Here is a 16,300-nt window from a genome sequence, read left to right as displayed (position 1 = left end):
TGATTCATCTGAAAGAAAAAGCTGATCTCTGCACATGGAGAGAAGTGACCTTTACACACACAAAAAAGAGATGAACGCTGTGTTTCACTACGCAGTGGATGGCTCCTAGTAAATTATTTCCTTAAACGCCTTGAATAGATTTTAATCAGCCGGGTGCCATTAAAATGCTGAAAATAAAGTTAACTGGAAGAATGGGTGGTGATGGGGATAATTCCTCACCAATGCATCTCTCTTTCTCTCCCTCACAGCTCCAATATCCAGGACAAAGCCTTCTCTCCTCTGGCTGGCAGAGAAGCACAACGCCCACTGTTTTCCTCAGTTATGTGACCTGCTGGGCTTATCAGCCTTGTACCAAACACTTCCACACCAGCAGCTCACTCCAGAGATGAACCTCTTCTCCCTGCACCCTTCCCATGGGCACATTCTGGCTGCACTCCCCTCACAGCTCTTATTTTTAGCCAAGCCCTAAACCTGTATGTTGCCAGCACGCAGTGACTTCCCCAATGCCAGTACCTGACACAACAGATGTCAGGATATTTGCACTGGCGCTCCCTAAATCCACAAAGCTGTTAGATTTTCCATCACCTCCTGCTATCTTGCTGCTTTCCATGTTACTTCCCTGTAGCCCTCTTGAGGAAGCGAAGTGAAATGCCTTTTCCTTTGCTCCCTTTGATTTGAACTAACCAAATCATGCTAATTTTCTAGCCATATCTGCCTGTGCCATTTATTCAAAGGCAACTCCTGACTTACTTTGTATCACACAGGTGTCTTTACCGTTATGCTAAACTGGACTAGAAGGGCAGAATTTCCTTACATAGGTTACACCTGGAAAGTGGGATCTTTGGCTGGACTAAACTGAGACTTAATCAAGTAGAAAGCTAATGCTGGAAGGAAGACTGACTGAAGCCTGAAATACGTAGTGAAGGAAGGAAAGGAAAGCAAAGGAAAAGCCAGGAGGAAACGAAAACTGGGGAAGCTGCAAACTGAGCATCTCTAGAGGAGGACCGCAGCTATTGGGGGAGTCCAGGAAAAGCTAAGGGAAAACAGACCAGTGCACATTGCAAAGCTGCAGGAGCATCAACACATCAGGGCACAAGACACATCTCACAGCAGTACTGAGCTGTACTTGTTTCTAAGATTCGTATCTTTCCTGAAATGTGGGGCTTTTCTCCCAAATAAAAAGTCCAAGTGTCAGTGCAGAGGCAGAGAAGAGGACTTGCTCCCTTTTATCCAGTACAGTGATATTTATGTCATTTACTTAAGGGTACAGAGCAGGGACAATAGAGTGCAGGCATGACAAAGCAAAAGTTAAGAGCAAATGGCTACACAGACTTTTAGACAAGGATTAAAAAAGGCAGCTGCAGAGGAGGACTGGAAGGAGAGGGAGACTCTGGATCCTGGACTGAGCCAAGCAGGAGCAGCAAGGCAGCACCTCAGTTTGTGTAACAACCTGGATGTGCTTTCTGGTGCATCCATATATTAAGACAGGCCCTACAGAGTGCAGCGTGCTACACAGAAACACTAGTTTCTGCCAGTGCTCGAGAACCTAAAACCCCAAACCTGAGCAAAGATCCCTAGGTATTCTGACCCAGTGCTTCCCAAAGCTCTTCCACACCCTCAGGAAGTCAGGATAGGGTGAACCTCTTCCATTTCTTTTATAGAAACCACAATGCTCAGCAGTCTGTTAACTCAGCTGTCAACTACACACACATGGAATAGTTTGTACAGCGCAAAGCTTTGCACCACAGGCACAACACTACATCCAGCTGCCTCTTCTAAACTCACAAATGTCTGGTACTTAGCAAATTTTTCAATCATGATTGGTTTCTATAAAGATGGATTTAAGATTTGTTCAGATAAACTCAGTATGGGCAGAATAATTGCTCTAGATAATAGAGAACAACAATAATGGAGAACAACTCTAATAATAAGGTACAAAGAAGTACAATATTACAAATATTACAATAAGTAATAGAGAACAAACTCCAGTTATGGGACTTGGCTGTTCCCTTTCTTTGTTCCTTTTGTTTACTTTAGATGTCCCTATCACCAAAGAAAGAGGTGGTAATTAAAACTAAGTACTTACTCTGATCGACTGTGTTGTGCCCATTTTAAAAAAGGGCTTTGTTTTTTTTCTTGGGTTTTCAGATTTCTTCACACCTTATTTTACTAATTAGCTGTTCGGTACAAAGCATTAGGAGCACTCCTTGAGCACAAATCACAGGATAAACCCTCTCTGCTCAGGCAGGCTCGGAATGGGAATGGACAAAACCAGCAGTGAGCTGGTTAATGCGAATACGGCCCCTTAGCTTAGCCAGGAACAACGCAGGAGACGCACACGCTCCCTCCCCGCAGGCACCGCAGGAGAGGGGCTCGCACACATCCCTTTCAAGCACCTCGCTACCCCGTTTTAGGAGCAGAAGTTACTTTCTGCTGGCAGCCGACCGGCGCAGGGCGTTTTCAGCCGCCGAAAGGAGCGCACAAGGTCACCCGTGTGTCACCGCCCCTGAGCCACAGGCGCGCCGGCCGAAGGGCGCTGCGAGGGGCAGCGCTCCCTGCGAGCCACCCGCGGCAGCCTCAGCTGCCTCCCGCACACCGCTCAGGGACTTGTGCCGAGCCTTTCTGAGCAGGCGTTTCCCCTTCTCTCCCGAATGACCCCAGAGGAGTGTGACCGGAGCTCCGCGGGGCTGCGGAGAACCTTGCTCCCCCGACAGTGCAGCTTCCAGAGCAGCTCCTGCCTTCCTCCGCGCTTACCTGGGCGTGCGGTCCGAGCAGGAGCAGCTTCACGTACCCTTCCCTAAGCCTTGCAAGAGGCATGGCAGCATGGCCCTGGCGGACAGCTACCTCGGCTGCTGCATGGGACCCTCACAGATAGGCATTACTATTTTGCTTAACAAACTGGGAATGCTGGAAGCCCAGGACACTCCCCGCACCTCGGTGCACGTCGGGAATATTTACCTACCGCTTTCCTCTCTCCAGGCGCCGACAGGAGCCCGCCCTGAGCCACGGTTCCACCTCCAGGAGGCTCCGGTTAACACTTTAATCACTAACTTGACAAGGCGAGGCAACCTGCCGACTCCCTGGAATCATCTGGTGAAAAACATCCTGAGCCCAAAGCACTTGTTCGGCTTCAACCTCTTCTGTTTTCGAGTCCATTGGATAAAGCATGCTTTCCCTCAGATACGTGCCCATCTTCAGTGTTTGGGGGAATAACTGTTCATGCCCCCGTGTAGATTAATAGATTTAGAACATTATGACAAATTGTGACAGCACAGCTTGATCCCTTAACCCCACAGTTATTTTTGCTGAACTGTGTAATACCATTATGAATATTACTGGGCAAGAGTTGCTTCTGTAAGAAGGAAAGCATTGCTTCTTACTTCAACTGCTCAGCAGTAAATCGTATGAGCAGGTACTTAAGCTAGAAAAGTGAATTGAATCAAGACACACCTTCCCAGTTCCTACTGTTTGCCCATCTGTTTCCACCAAATAATTCATTCACAAGATAAAATTCATTCACAAGAAAAATCCCAAACCAAGAAATTATTGGGCCGCAGAGAAGAGCATGAAAAACGCCAAACCTGAATTTGCCTTCGCACTCATTTTACTGCACTCATTTATATCAAGTTACTTTTACTTTATGTAATTTGATGTTAGGGAGAGGCAGAACAGACTCAAATATTTGATTCCTAATCACATCCTATTCTGCGGTATACTTCTCTCCAGAGATGGACAAAACATGCACCACAGTAAGCCTGGTACTTGGGATTAAAGTCTGTGTTGCAGTTTCAGGCTTTGCACCTTGAAAATATTGACACAAGGATTTGATTAGTATTTACAATATTGAGAATCAGTCAAAATAGGAGGGAAGAAACACGCAAGTTTTTTTTACTCAGTTCACAACAACATAGAAGCTCTGTGCTGGGGCTCTGAGCTTCATGACAAGCTCAGTCTCTGGAGCTTCTCCATCTCAGCTGGGACAGTTTAGTACAAATCCACATGGCTTCCCAATTGCTGTAAAACCAGAGATTTGATTTTTCCTGTCCCAGCTTCAGATACTTGAGCACACTGCCTGATGCTCTGGGATCAAAGAGCTGAAGCAGAGAGCAATAGTAGCCTGACCCCTTCAAGTCTCTGACACAAGATAATGTCAAATATCTGTTTTTGACAAGTCTGCCACCCTGCTAGACACTCACACCGTGAAGCTGTTGGGCACCAGGAGGTACCTGAGTGTTTTTATGACTGAAGACCACACTATTGGCTTACAGCAGCAAAATGTGATGTTACCCATCCCCTTCCAAGGATAAATCAAGCTTCATTCTGATACCAAACTTTTCAGCTTCAAAAGCAAACAAAACCTCAAGCTTCCAGAGATAGCTTTTTTTATTTTTTTTTAAGTTCATAACCAAGTTTTGAAAAGCCAACGCTTAAAGTAGTTAGACTAATGCAAAGATGTCACAGTAAGAAAAGAATACGATAAAGCAAGGAAACCTCTAATTGTAATAAAAAACTACAGTTCCCATTTCTAGTAAAACCAGGTGTGTTGGTCCTTACCTTGGCCTGGGCAACGTGGCTCTGGTTTGTTTCTAATTTTCTATCTCACCCTTGAACTCTTCCTACCAACAGACAAGTTTTGACCTCATCTGAGTCATTCAAAAGTACCTGGTGAGTACTAGGGAAGGACTGGTCAGTGCAGGCTGGGAACAGGTATGGGGAGGGGAAAGAGCTCTTCAGGGCCACAGAGCAGGAGCTGCTTTACTGTCAACTCCAAGGAGCAGAAGGCTTTGATCCTTTTCATAGATATTAAATAATCAGTGCAGAGAGACAATAATTTTTTCATCTTTTATAATCAGCATAGTTTGCATGCCCTGGAAATCTATGAACAAGTTACAGCTTGGTAATACTATTTCACCTCTTGAGTAAAAGGGTAACAATTTCTTTAGAACAGGCAGGGAATGTGATGATCCTGGAGTCTTTAAGGACTGTATTACCCTTCTGCTTCTTGAATGATTAATCACTGAGTAATTTTAGGTTAATAAGTTATTGGAAGTTGGAGCTGAGCTACTTCATAACTTGGCCTCAAATAATTAACAAACACACTGCTAAAGATAGGAGAGAACCTGTGAAAAAAAGGAGATTCCTGTTCTGTTTTTGTAGTAGACAATCACAATAAGCAGGCTGCCATGGCAGCATCACACACACGTGCCGCACTTCAGTGAAAGGACTTTGATAAACACGAGATATTCCTTTGTTTTATAGTAAGAAGGAAAATCCCTAATCCTGTTTGCAAACACCTGTTTCTAGACAACTCATTAACTTCAAACGCAGAGAATTCTTTCAGGATTTTCTGAGCTAGCTACTCCAACACAAAAGAAGAGCCTCATCTGCAAAAACCTGAAGTTAAAAAACAAGTGATCAATTCTTTCATTCTCATTACAAATGCTGCCAGAGGGGTGGCATGATCATAGGAACAAATCAAGAAATTGAAACCTGATTTTGGCTGCAGAGGGCCTCCCACTCCTTAGCAAGATTATTTTCTGTCATCACACCAAAGTGCCAGCAGCGATACTTGTGTGCTGGGACATGTTCTGGAGGCACAGCTGATAAGCACAGAAACCAGAGATGGGGGAACAGATACCAGCTCAGATAACAGAATACACAGTGCACACAAAGCCTTATACACTGTCACAGCCCATAATCCCTCACACACCCCATTTGGCAGATTTGAGGGCCACGAGTTTTTAAGGAATAGAAAAGAAGCAGAGCTGAAGTTGGCAGCAGCGTACCTACAAAAGGCTATGGTTTTCAATATCACATCAAGGACTGGAATTTACCAAAAACTGACCTTTGCCTGCATGGAAAACAGCTTGGATGTCTCACTGTTATCCTCACGAGCTGCTGCTGGATGGGTAGGTCTGACCTAAGCATCTGAAACACCTTTAGTAATGCCTCAAGGCTGTCATTGCTTATCCACACCCATTAAGTCATCCATTTAATATTACAGGACTTCATAGAGTCACACAGGGATTTTTACTGCCAGGAGCTACAAAATATCATGGAGGGCAGAACCAGACGGCACTGCCCGGTCCCAAAAAGCTACAGTAATACATCTTGTCACTTAGAGCTCAGCGAGGAGTAAAATCATTACACCCAGCCACCTTGATCAGCACTGAAAACTGTGACTTGGCCACACTCAACGTTTTCAGATGTGCATTTTCTTAAGTCCATTATACATATTTTTTCCAATTTTTTTTCCTGTAAATCATGCTACAAATCTGGGTTACTCTGTTTCAAAATACAAAACCCTTTGTCTCCCCTTACTTTTGAAAGCCACTATTAAGACCCTCCCAATCCCCACACAGCAAACATGCACTGATGCCTTACAGGATCCTTTTGTGCTCACTCACCCCTCTGAAATGACTAGTTGAGGCCATATGACTGTAGCTCCTGACTCCCTTTTCCCATTTACAGTGACTTGTTTTCATTTTTTTTTAAAGGCAGGTCTGTCATCACGTGGACTGTCTCCTGTCTTCTATTTCTTTAAAAATGTCTGTCCACAGCTCCCTTCAATTGAACAGTCACTGTCTAGAGTTCAGTGGAAGATTCAGGTCTTAATCCTGATCTGAAATTGTTACCATCATTCCTGAAAAGGCAGACTCACCTGCTACAGCTGGGACATCCTTGCAAAATAACCCGTTATTTTCTTCTGACACTTCAATTTAGATTAGGTATAAATACATATTCTCAATCTGAAAAGTGTTACACATCAAAGCTTCTCCTGTACAGACAAGAGGACAGTTTGTCCCTGCAGGAAAACCCGCTGAAGTAAGTGTCAGTGTTCCACACATTTGTAACAATTAGTGCAATAGAAGAGGGCTAAACAGCTCTCTCTTGTTTTAGCTCTGACTGTGCAGCAGGGGATCACAGGCTGGTGGGCACTGGGGAATGCTGGCAGTGGCAGTGTGCCTGAGCAGCTCACACTCCTGCACTCGCAGCCCCTGTGCACTGCAGGCATTCCTCACATCGTGTGCCCTGGCTCTGCAGGGCACACAGCTGGGCATTGTGTGCTGCTGAGCACAAATCCCTCCGCTGATACCTCAGACTGCCACAAAGCTGTGAAAGCAGCCACAGCTGGGAACTAAAAAAATCTTCCTGTACTGAATATTGGCAAGCAACAGCCCTGAGGCATTAGAAAAATTATTTACAGAGGGAACTACGTAATATCTGTGCCTTAGAGATCTATACAGACAGTGGAACAGATGATCTAGATACATCCTTGACACTTATTTATTAATTTGGTCTTGAAAACATGAGCCCAGAGGGAGAAAATACAAAGCAGAACAGATGAGGCTGACTCCCTGAAGCTCTGCCCTGAGGTGGGTGTGTAGAGGGGACAATTGTCACTCCTCTCTAAAGAAGTTCATGCTCTGACACAGACGCTCCTCACCTCAGCTGAGCCTTCTCACTGGAAATCACCCTGCAGACACTGCAGTTGCCTGCTCTGTGTCGCTCCTGGCCTTCCATAATGCTGCCTTTCCCTTACAGTATCAAATAACCCCTTAGAGCATTGTGCTGTTGAGCACATTTTACCAAGAATAAATTCATTTATATACTTACTGCATCACAGTCATATCCTTCTCCCAGGTGTCTGACTGTATGGATCACATTTTTCTTCTCATTCAGATATTCAAGGCCCAAATTCTTAGGGTCCTAGAGCTTATGGTGGAATTTATATATCCCCTCCAGGGCAGAGGCGGTGGCATTTCAGTGTCATTGGAGGAAACAATCGAGTCTCTAATTTGAAGGGCCAAACCCTCTTTCGTGCTTGGCTCACACATTTACCAAACTATGCTAGGCTTTATGGGAATTAAGGGGGCTACACTTTAATTTGGCTGCTGAGGACATCTGAATGTCTTTCTGGTGTAGAAGTGCTTTGGAAAAATGAATCCAAATGAGAGGCCCATGGAACATGGTGGAATATCAAACTGCTATCTGGTTTGTACACGAGCTCTGCCTGTGCTTGTGTAAGGCAACATAAACAAGTCAATAGTTGTTTAGGAGGTGCTGAAATTCTGGAAAGATTCTTTCCTGCGCAGTTGTTTGGAGGGTGTGTCTTCTAATTTGGAATTTGATCCACGTGAAACTGTCATTCTCAGCCCCATAGGCAAAACCTTGATTCTAGCAAGTACACATGTCCTTACAAGTGAAGAATCTGAATGCACCGGGAAAGCAGATTCAGCCTCTGAGATGATGTTACCCTGGCTTTTAAAAATCATGCAGGAAACCACAGGATGCTGGGTGACAGAGCCCATCCCCAACAAGAGGATGGTCAATCAGCTAAAAAGCTGCAGAGTGTTTTTAGGATTGTAACCTGGAAGTTGTGCTCACCCTGGTCTGTGCAGAGAGCACAGGTTCCAACAGGTGCAGGAATGGACGCAGTTTCAGGCGTGAAAGGTTATGCCTAAATTATTGCAGAAACACGAAGTGCATTGAGCAGTAAACGTCAGAGGTAGCTTCCAGACGAGAGCAAAACCTTCTCGTTCCTAAGTCCGCGCATAGCTCGGGTGAGGTGAGCTCGGCGCGCATGACCGGGGCCAGCAGGACAGGCAGATTTTGGCGGTGTCAGATTTTGGCGGTGTCAGGTTTTGGCGGTGTCAGGTTTTGGGCCGTCTGTACGAAGCAGGGCTGCGGCACCAGACACGAACACCAGGGGGTGCTGCTCGCCCGCCGGATGGGCCGCGCCCGCCGAGCGCTCCCGCCGCGCTGCGGGATGAGCCTCGGCACTCCCGGGAGCAGCGGGTCCCGAGCCTGGAGATAGCCCGGACACGAGGGGGTGCCGCTCACCCGCCTGACGCGCTGCGGCTCCGGGATGAGCCTCGGTGTTCCCGGGAGAAGGGTGGGGAGCGCTGCCTTACAGATCTGTCGCCCACCTCCTCGCTCAAACATACTCGGGAGGGAGCTCGAGTTCCCGATCAGCCAGCCCCGAGAAGCGCTGTTGTTGGGTTTTACTGCGCCGCGCTTTGCGCGGTGACCCGCGGCAGAGCAGAGAGGGAGGCACGGCGGTGCCGCTGCCCTCCGCACGCTGCGTGGCGCTCGGTGAACACCCGCACCCGCGTTTCCCTGCCAAAGGGCTGCCCCGTAGGGTCTGAGGCTGCGGGAGAGGATGCGAAACTTAGAAAAGGAGTCCATCCTCAGCGATATTGGTACATCTTCCTGCACGAGAAATAAGCGCAGGAAAAAGGGCATGAAAGATTCAGCTTTGGTTACAAACTCTACGGTGGCTCGCTGACAAGATAGATGGTCCTGGACAATACAATACTACAGACTGCCGCTAGGTTGAGGTTGTTAAAGAAGCACTTGCAAAGAGAAATCCCAATATTCCTAGAACAGCCAAATACTATTGAAAGAAAAACAATTCTGCACCAAAAATGCTGAGTCCTGGACAAAACAAGAAATGGACATGGCCAGTGTAGCCTGTTCTGTCCTAAGGGCAAGATGCTGCTTCTGCCCTTGTTGTGAACAGGAAAACATCCTTTCTTTGAGCTTGCAGATTAGTGAGTTCCCATTTAGGAATCAGTACCCTCTCCCACCAAACACTGCAATCACATAAACAGGGGTGCTATTAACTAGATCTAAAATGTTTGAGATACTGGTGTGGGGAGGCAAACCAGCCTTGGGTCTCCTCCAGGAAGAGTAGAAACTGTTTTTAATCCCAGCTGCTTCTCTCCCTGGCTGTTGGACGCTGTTTGCATTGGCTGCTGAATGACACCTCATTACAAATTGTACCCTTCTGACCAGTTATGACCCATCAGGATAGCCTGACAGTTTCTGGGTTCAAGCTGATGTGTCTCAAACTGACACAGCAAAATGTTACAACCACAAACCTCAAAACAGACTAACAACACAATGCAGCACTTGTCTTCAAGAGAAAAGGCCCAGAAAGGCAGTCAGCAGCTTGCTATTTCCTGGGTGGTTTGTGTGTGCATGCACGGACTTGTTACTGCAGGTTACTTCCAGTGCAACCTCAGAAATTAATCTGTTTCTAATAAAATAAAACATGAGTACCTCTTCATCATCATTTCTCAAAGTCACATGGGCATTAGTTTGTTCTATTTCTGTAGAAAGCAATCCTCAAGAGCACAATTCAGGTTCGTGTTTGGACACTGTTGGGGCAAAACCCGAAAACAAATGGGAAAGCTTTTAAATGTGCAGTTCAAAGCCTCTACAAGATGCAACCAGTTTATTTTAGGTATTTTTATCATGCATTTCGCTGACAACATTCTGGTTGTTATCAATGGTCCCTGCTACTGCATTGTGCCTTGTTCATAAATAAATACCAGCCCAAAATGTGTGGGAAAACATTTAATCTCAAGGTGTGTGATGTCAGGAGGAACTACTTCATTCTTTTTTGCTATAGTAGTAAAAGCAATTTCCCAGGGAAAAAAATGTGCAGTGGCTATTAATAGTAACAAGCTGCCTCTATGTAACGCCCCTCACTTGGGAACAGGAATGAGTTTAGTCTAAAGCTTCTGCATTAGTGACTGGAGTATTAATATTAAAAACCTAAGGAACAGCGAAATCCATGGACAAGGATTTTTCCAAATACTGACATGACTTTGTGTACCTGAGATTCAAATATACCTGGCTTACAAAAAGAAGAGAATGTTCACTCTAAAAATCACACCACATTCAGGCTTTCAGGAACACCAAAAACATTTGCAGCCAACAACTGGACCAGGATGCATACTAGGAAATTTCTGCCACCACAGCCAAGAGACAGAAGATCAAGCTAGAGCAAGCACATGTGATTTAAAATTGTTCGGTGTCTCATGCTGAGCAAGGAACCTCATGTAGGAAAGTAGCAAGGGCCCGTTTATGTTGATACATGTATTAGAGACAATTAAAAAATACCAAAACCAAAACCAGGGATATGTCTCTAAAGCTCAGCTGGCATGTAAAGATGGAAAGCCAAGGGATTCAGAAAAGGGTTTTCTGCTGTGCTAAAACTCAAAGGAAAACCTCTCTATTTTACCTTTGCTGTTCAGAAAAGATTTAGATTTGCATTTTATTTATGTTCAAAAGATTTAGGAAAAAATCAGACATGCAGAAAGGTTGAAGATATCACAAGCTGAAGCTTGTTTGCAGTCTGTAGCTGAAGGAAGCCGAAGGAGCAAAGTCCATCGAACCTTTTCCTCCTTCAATATTTCCACCTAAATCCTTTCATGACCCCTCAAACTCCTCTAGCAATTACCTTCACAGTCCTGGGACCTCTCCGTGCATCCCTTCTTGCCCATGGACCAGAAGCCTATTTAAGCTTGGGCTTTGACAATTTCCCTGTTTTTGAACTTTTTGGAGGAGTGCTTGTGTTGGGCTCAGCCTCAGCTTCATGTTTGCCTGGCCACGGATGGCACCAATCTGGATGCCTGACCTGTCATTTGCTTTTCTGGCTTGTCCTGGCACCTGCCTCATTGCCCTGAACTTTCCTGGGGATGCAGGCTCTTGGTTGCACCTGGCTGCGTTCTCTAGGCCTGCCAGGACCTCCCTGCTCAGGTTCTGTGGGAAGAAGCCTGGGTAGCGAGGTGCCTGGCCAGCCTGCTGGGTTTGGGTGCTTGGCTCCCAGTCCCTTAGGGAGCAGCTAGTCCTTCCTGGGCCCCAATATCCACCTGCTGGAACTTGAGCACTTGCTACAAACTTGAGCACTAACTCATGGTAGTGTTTGCTGGGTGCTCTCTCACTGGACATGTAAAATCAATTGAAAAAAATGTGGAAAAAATTAAATATTGCAATTCATGTAAGAGTAGGGCAGACACATAAAGATGCTTTCAAGTGGATGCTGTGAATTCTGAGTTCTGCTGGGAGTAGCAACAGTCTCAGTTGGTACCCTGCAATAGCATCCCCTTCTTAATGGTGTCTGGTCATCTAATGCTTCATCCTGGACCTTTTGAAGTGAAATATTCGTATGGTCTCCCGATCATTAAATGATCACATGCTTACTATATTCACCTCTTTCACACCTTCTGAAACAGCACCATGAAACCTTTGAAGCCCAAAGAATGGTGGAGGATGCCCACAAGAAAGGAATGCAACACGTGCCAACAGGAAGTCATGATAGTGTTTTTTACTTCGGGGATCTTGTTAATGCATGTGAGATGGGAGGAAAATCATCACATTACAGAAGAGGAAAGTGGGACAGGGAAATCACCTCAGTGACTTCAGCGGGGTGAATAGGACCCTTGCAATCCCCAACAATGTGTTAGGTCAAATAATGCAGAAGAGAAGAGAAATAAATCATGCAAATCCTTCTTTAAAGGATTGGTACCCGTGTCAGCTTCAAGCAGGAATTTCAGCTTTCAGGTGGTGTCTGTAACAGGCACTACTATGAGAACAAAATGGGCTGCCCTGAAACCAGTGTGTCACTGGTGGCTGAATTTCCTGGCTCTAAGGTGTGGAGTGAAATTATAATCCACCTCAAATCCTTTTTTCTTGTGATAGTTTATTTGTTTGTGAGATGTGGTGAGGGTGAAATATATTGCTTGAATCCTTTCCAAAGGATTATAAGGCAAATCTGTCCCAGAAATGAGGAAAGCAAGTCACTATTTTTCTGAATCACAGATTTACACTATTTTTTTTTAAGTGCCTGAAACATTAAAGATAAAATTATGTACCCATAATTTGTATTGTTTCACACAAAGCATGCAGAATAAAGTTGATATTTCTTTCAAAGATCTTCTAAAGACATCTAGGTATGATTGGTGGCTTACAAACCTTACTTTCGAAAAACAGAAAACCCAGTATCACTTACATTGTCCGAGGTCTGTACTACTTGTGTTTGAGAATTGTGCCAATTCCTTATTTAATCCATGTAATCCATGGCAATCCTCTAGTCCTGTCTTTTAAAAATGCATATATATGTATAGAAATATTAAAATATTAATTATTAAGTTCTCAGGGCTGCTAACTTTTCTCCATACTGTGTATTTCAGTGTTTCTTTTTCTGAACCTCTAGAAATGATTCTGAAAGCCTCAGTAACTCAAACTCATTTGCTGGGAGACAGGCACCTTCAATCTGTGCAGCCAAGTAATTGTGTTGAGGAGAAGTCAGGCTCAAAGAAACACAACTTCAGTGTTCAGCAGTAATTAGTTTGCTCTGGCAGGACCTTTGAGGGTGACAGTCTCATCTTTGATGAGGACTTGGCAAATCCTGGCTTAATCAATGTCCCAGAGTCACAAACCTCTGTTCCAAAGCCAAGAGATGTGCTGAAATCTTGGTGGTTCCAGGTTAACACTTTAGCCATGTGGTGTTTTTTTCCTCTGAATCTATCTATCTTCCAAATCACATACATGCAATAAATATAATTTACTTGCCAAATCTGTCTTAGGTAGTCCTTGTAATTTTCTTTCACAACAGACTAACCTGAAGCTGAAATTTCCCGATGGGTCCATGCTTTCACAAGCACACTTGGAAAATAAACTACTGAAATTCTCTTGATTATTGCTTTCCCAGACACCCAACAACTTCATCTGTAATTGAAAATGTGAAAATCAGGCAATTTATTCAATGGTATAGCTCCAAATGTGAAAGGCCAGGCTGTCAACTTGCCTGTGGAAAGTTACCATCACATTCCATAGCAGGTAGCACTAGCTAGAAAATAGGCATATCCCAGAGTGATTTAATGGGAAAATCCCACGTGGGTTGAGCCTTAGAGACAACTCCTGCTCCTAGGCAGGATGATGCCCTGCTGTCCTGAGACAGGGACCATCATGGCTCTTTGAAAATGACACGGTCCTTATGTGTGTGCCATCAGTGCAGAGGTGACGCCGCACACAGAGCTCCCGGGATGACATCGCAATACCAGGACATTGCAACATGACGCGGGGAGGATTTGATTGTCTTGCTGGAACTCATTACCAAGTTCCTGCCTCCAAGAACAGGAATGACATGAATATGGCCTTTGGATGTCCCAGCAATGAGTCACTTAGAAATGGGTGATGGCTGGTTCACAGGTTTGAGGACGAGGCCCTGAAAACCGGCAAAAGTGCCATGTACTGGCCTTTTACAATTCCTCTGGGTAACAACTGCTCCTGTGCCTCCAGCCTGCTTTTTCTCCCTCTATGCCATCACAGACTCAAGCAGCACCATGCTCTAGTTGCAATGGTCCAGCTGGGATAGAAGATGAGCGCTGGAAATCATCCCAGTATGGTCTGGCTGCTGCCTGAGGTTCATGGATACAGCATGTTATCAGAGATATCCAGCACTCCTTTAATTTTCACCTACTGCTGTTAGCAGGAAGAGCAAACGTGACTGAACTTGTCGTAAATTGAAGTGACCTACCTGTTAGTAAGGCTAGTTCTGTGATAAAAATGGCATTATGCCCTGAAAATCCATTGTGTTGTATGATTTAAATTCATGGTGCCTTGGTTCATAAAGGCTGTCGAGCCATTGCCACTAATCCTTCTGATATTTTCTGCCAGCTCATACAGTGTCTCTGATGCTTCATGCAATGGATCACAGTAAATAATTTTCCAAGCTGTGCTGTTGCACCAATTGAGACACACAGTTTTGGGGAAGCCACTCGGATGCTTTCATTCCTTTTCCAGTCCTGGCCTGTTCTTCCCACCTTCGCTGCGCAGCTTTTGCACCATCTCCTCAGTTATTTCATCACCAGGGTCCTAGAATCAGATTATAAAATGGACTCCCTCAAAAAAAGAAGAATCACTCTAAAAGCAAAATGACCAGCACTGAAATGGAAGTAACCTGTCTGCAATGACAAGCACCTCAGAAATCTCAGACCGTCTTATTCCTAGGTCTCAAAGTCAGCCCCAAAATCCTCCTCTGAAAATCCACTGTGACCGCCTATTAAGGAGAACCACTGTTCCTTTCTGGGTTAATATGTCAAAAACATAATGAAACAGTACAATAGCTGTAGATCGGGAACTTTCTTTGATTCAGAAAAGAAATAACGACAGGCAAAAAATAAAGGAGGACTCGGAGGAACTCGCAATGGTGCAACAAAACGTCCCTTAATATTCTGATTCAAGAATAAAATGTGATTTTTTGGTATCTTCGGAAGGGAGGCGATTAGTTGTCTGAACTTCTGCCACTTGGCTTATGCTTCTTGCTGTCAAAAAAATCACATAAACACTAAAAATATGTGTTTAAAAATCAAATTACTTTGCTATTATGCCTTCTGCTTCACACACATGCTTTTCATCTGAAATTTTTCTTGGTAAATGATTACCATGATGTTTGGCATTTCCTTTTGGAATGGGTTGTGAAAAGGAGAGGACATGCAGTGGCTTATACAGAATTACAAGCATTATTTTCAGAATGCTCTGGAATGAGTTCGGGCCATGACACACAACTTTGTAAACAGGGTTCACAAAACACCCAATCCAGAAGGTACATGACAAAAAATTCTGCTGTGACAGAAAGCTTTGGACAGGATCTGACTGTCCACCATGGCAAGATTGTTTGCACCAGAGCAACAAAAAATACAGCAGCTTTTTCATTCCGAGAGTATATTTCAGGGCTTTGAAGGTCGATAAATGGAGCCTATCTTGAAAGTGGACATAAAAGACAAAAAATTTCAACAAGGTTGCACAAACACACACCAGAACTCATTTTCTGCTTCCTATCCAATTCTGTACCTTAAAACTGGAGCTTTATTACTTAAAGTTTATAGTAAGAAGGGCTGCAAGTTCAAGTGTGATGTGTAGCTATTCCCTTTCCCACATCTCTATAATGTACTTGAGCAACTTGTGTGAAAGGTGAACGGTGACGTTCAAGTCAACAAATGAACATCCTGCTCATTTTGCAACATCAACTGGAAGGAAATTCTTTTCAAACTGCAGTTTAGTAACTGTTCTTTGATCAAAACCACAGTCACATCACTCTCACTAAAGCGCAAACCAAATCGTTATGTACTAATAATTATGCACCACCACTGTTACAGACCTGGTAATTGCTGTTTCAGACACTATTGCCTGGAAACTGCTTGTGTCCCAGCTGAAGGAGCTTCCTAGGTGTGCTACGCTCCTGCAGACTTTTGTCACTCATCACATTCCATGTGAAATCAGTATCAAAGGTGCGCTCAACTCAAGAGTAACGATAAAGCTCCTGTGCAGCAGGAGAGTTGGAGCCTCCCTGTCAATGTGCTGTGAAAGTCTGCCTGGGTCTGGTGGAACAGAACTGGGCCAAATGCCCCAAGCAGAAGAGTAAAATTAGAATACATGGGGAAAATCTTGTCAGGAGAGAATCATTAGGACCTCATATAAGCCAAAAAGTAGATGAAACATGAAG

Source organism: Cinclus cinclus, chromosome 5 (assembly GCF_963662255.1).
Source record: "Cinclus cinclus chromosome 5, bCinCin1.1, whole genome shotgun sequence".
Lineage (NCBI taxonomy): Eukaryota > Metazoa > Chordata > Aves > Passeriformes > Cinclidae > Cinclus > Cinclus cinclus.
The sequence above is the reverse complement of the archived record's forward strand: the minus strand, read 5'-3'. Positions refer to the sequence as shown.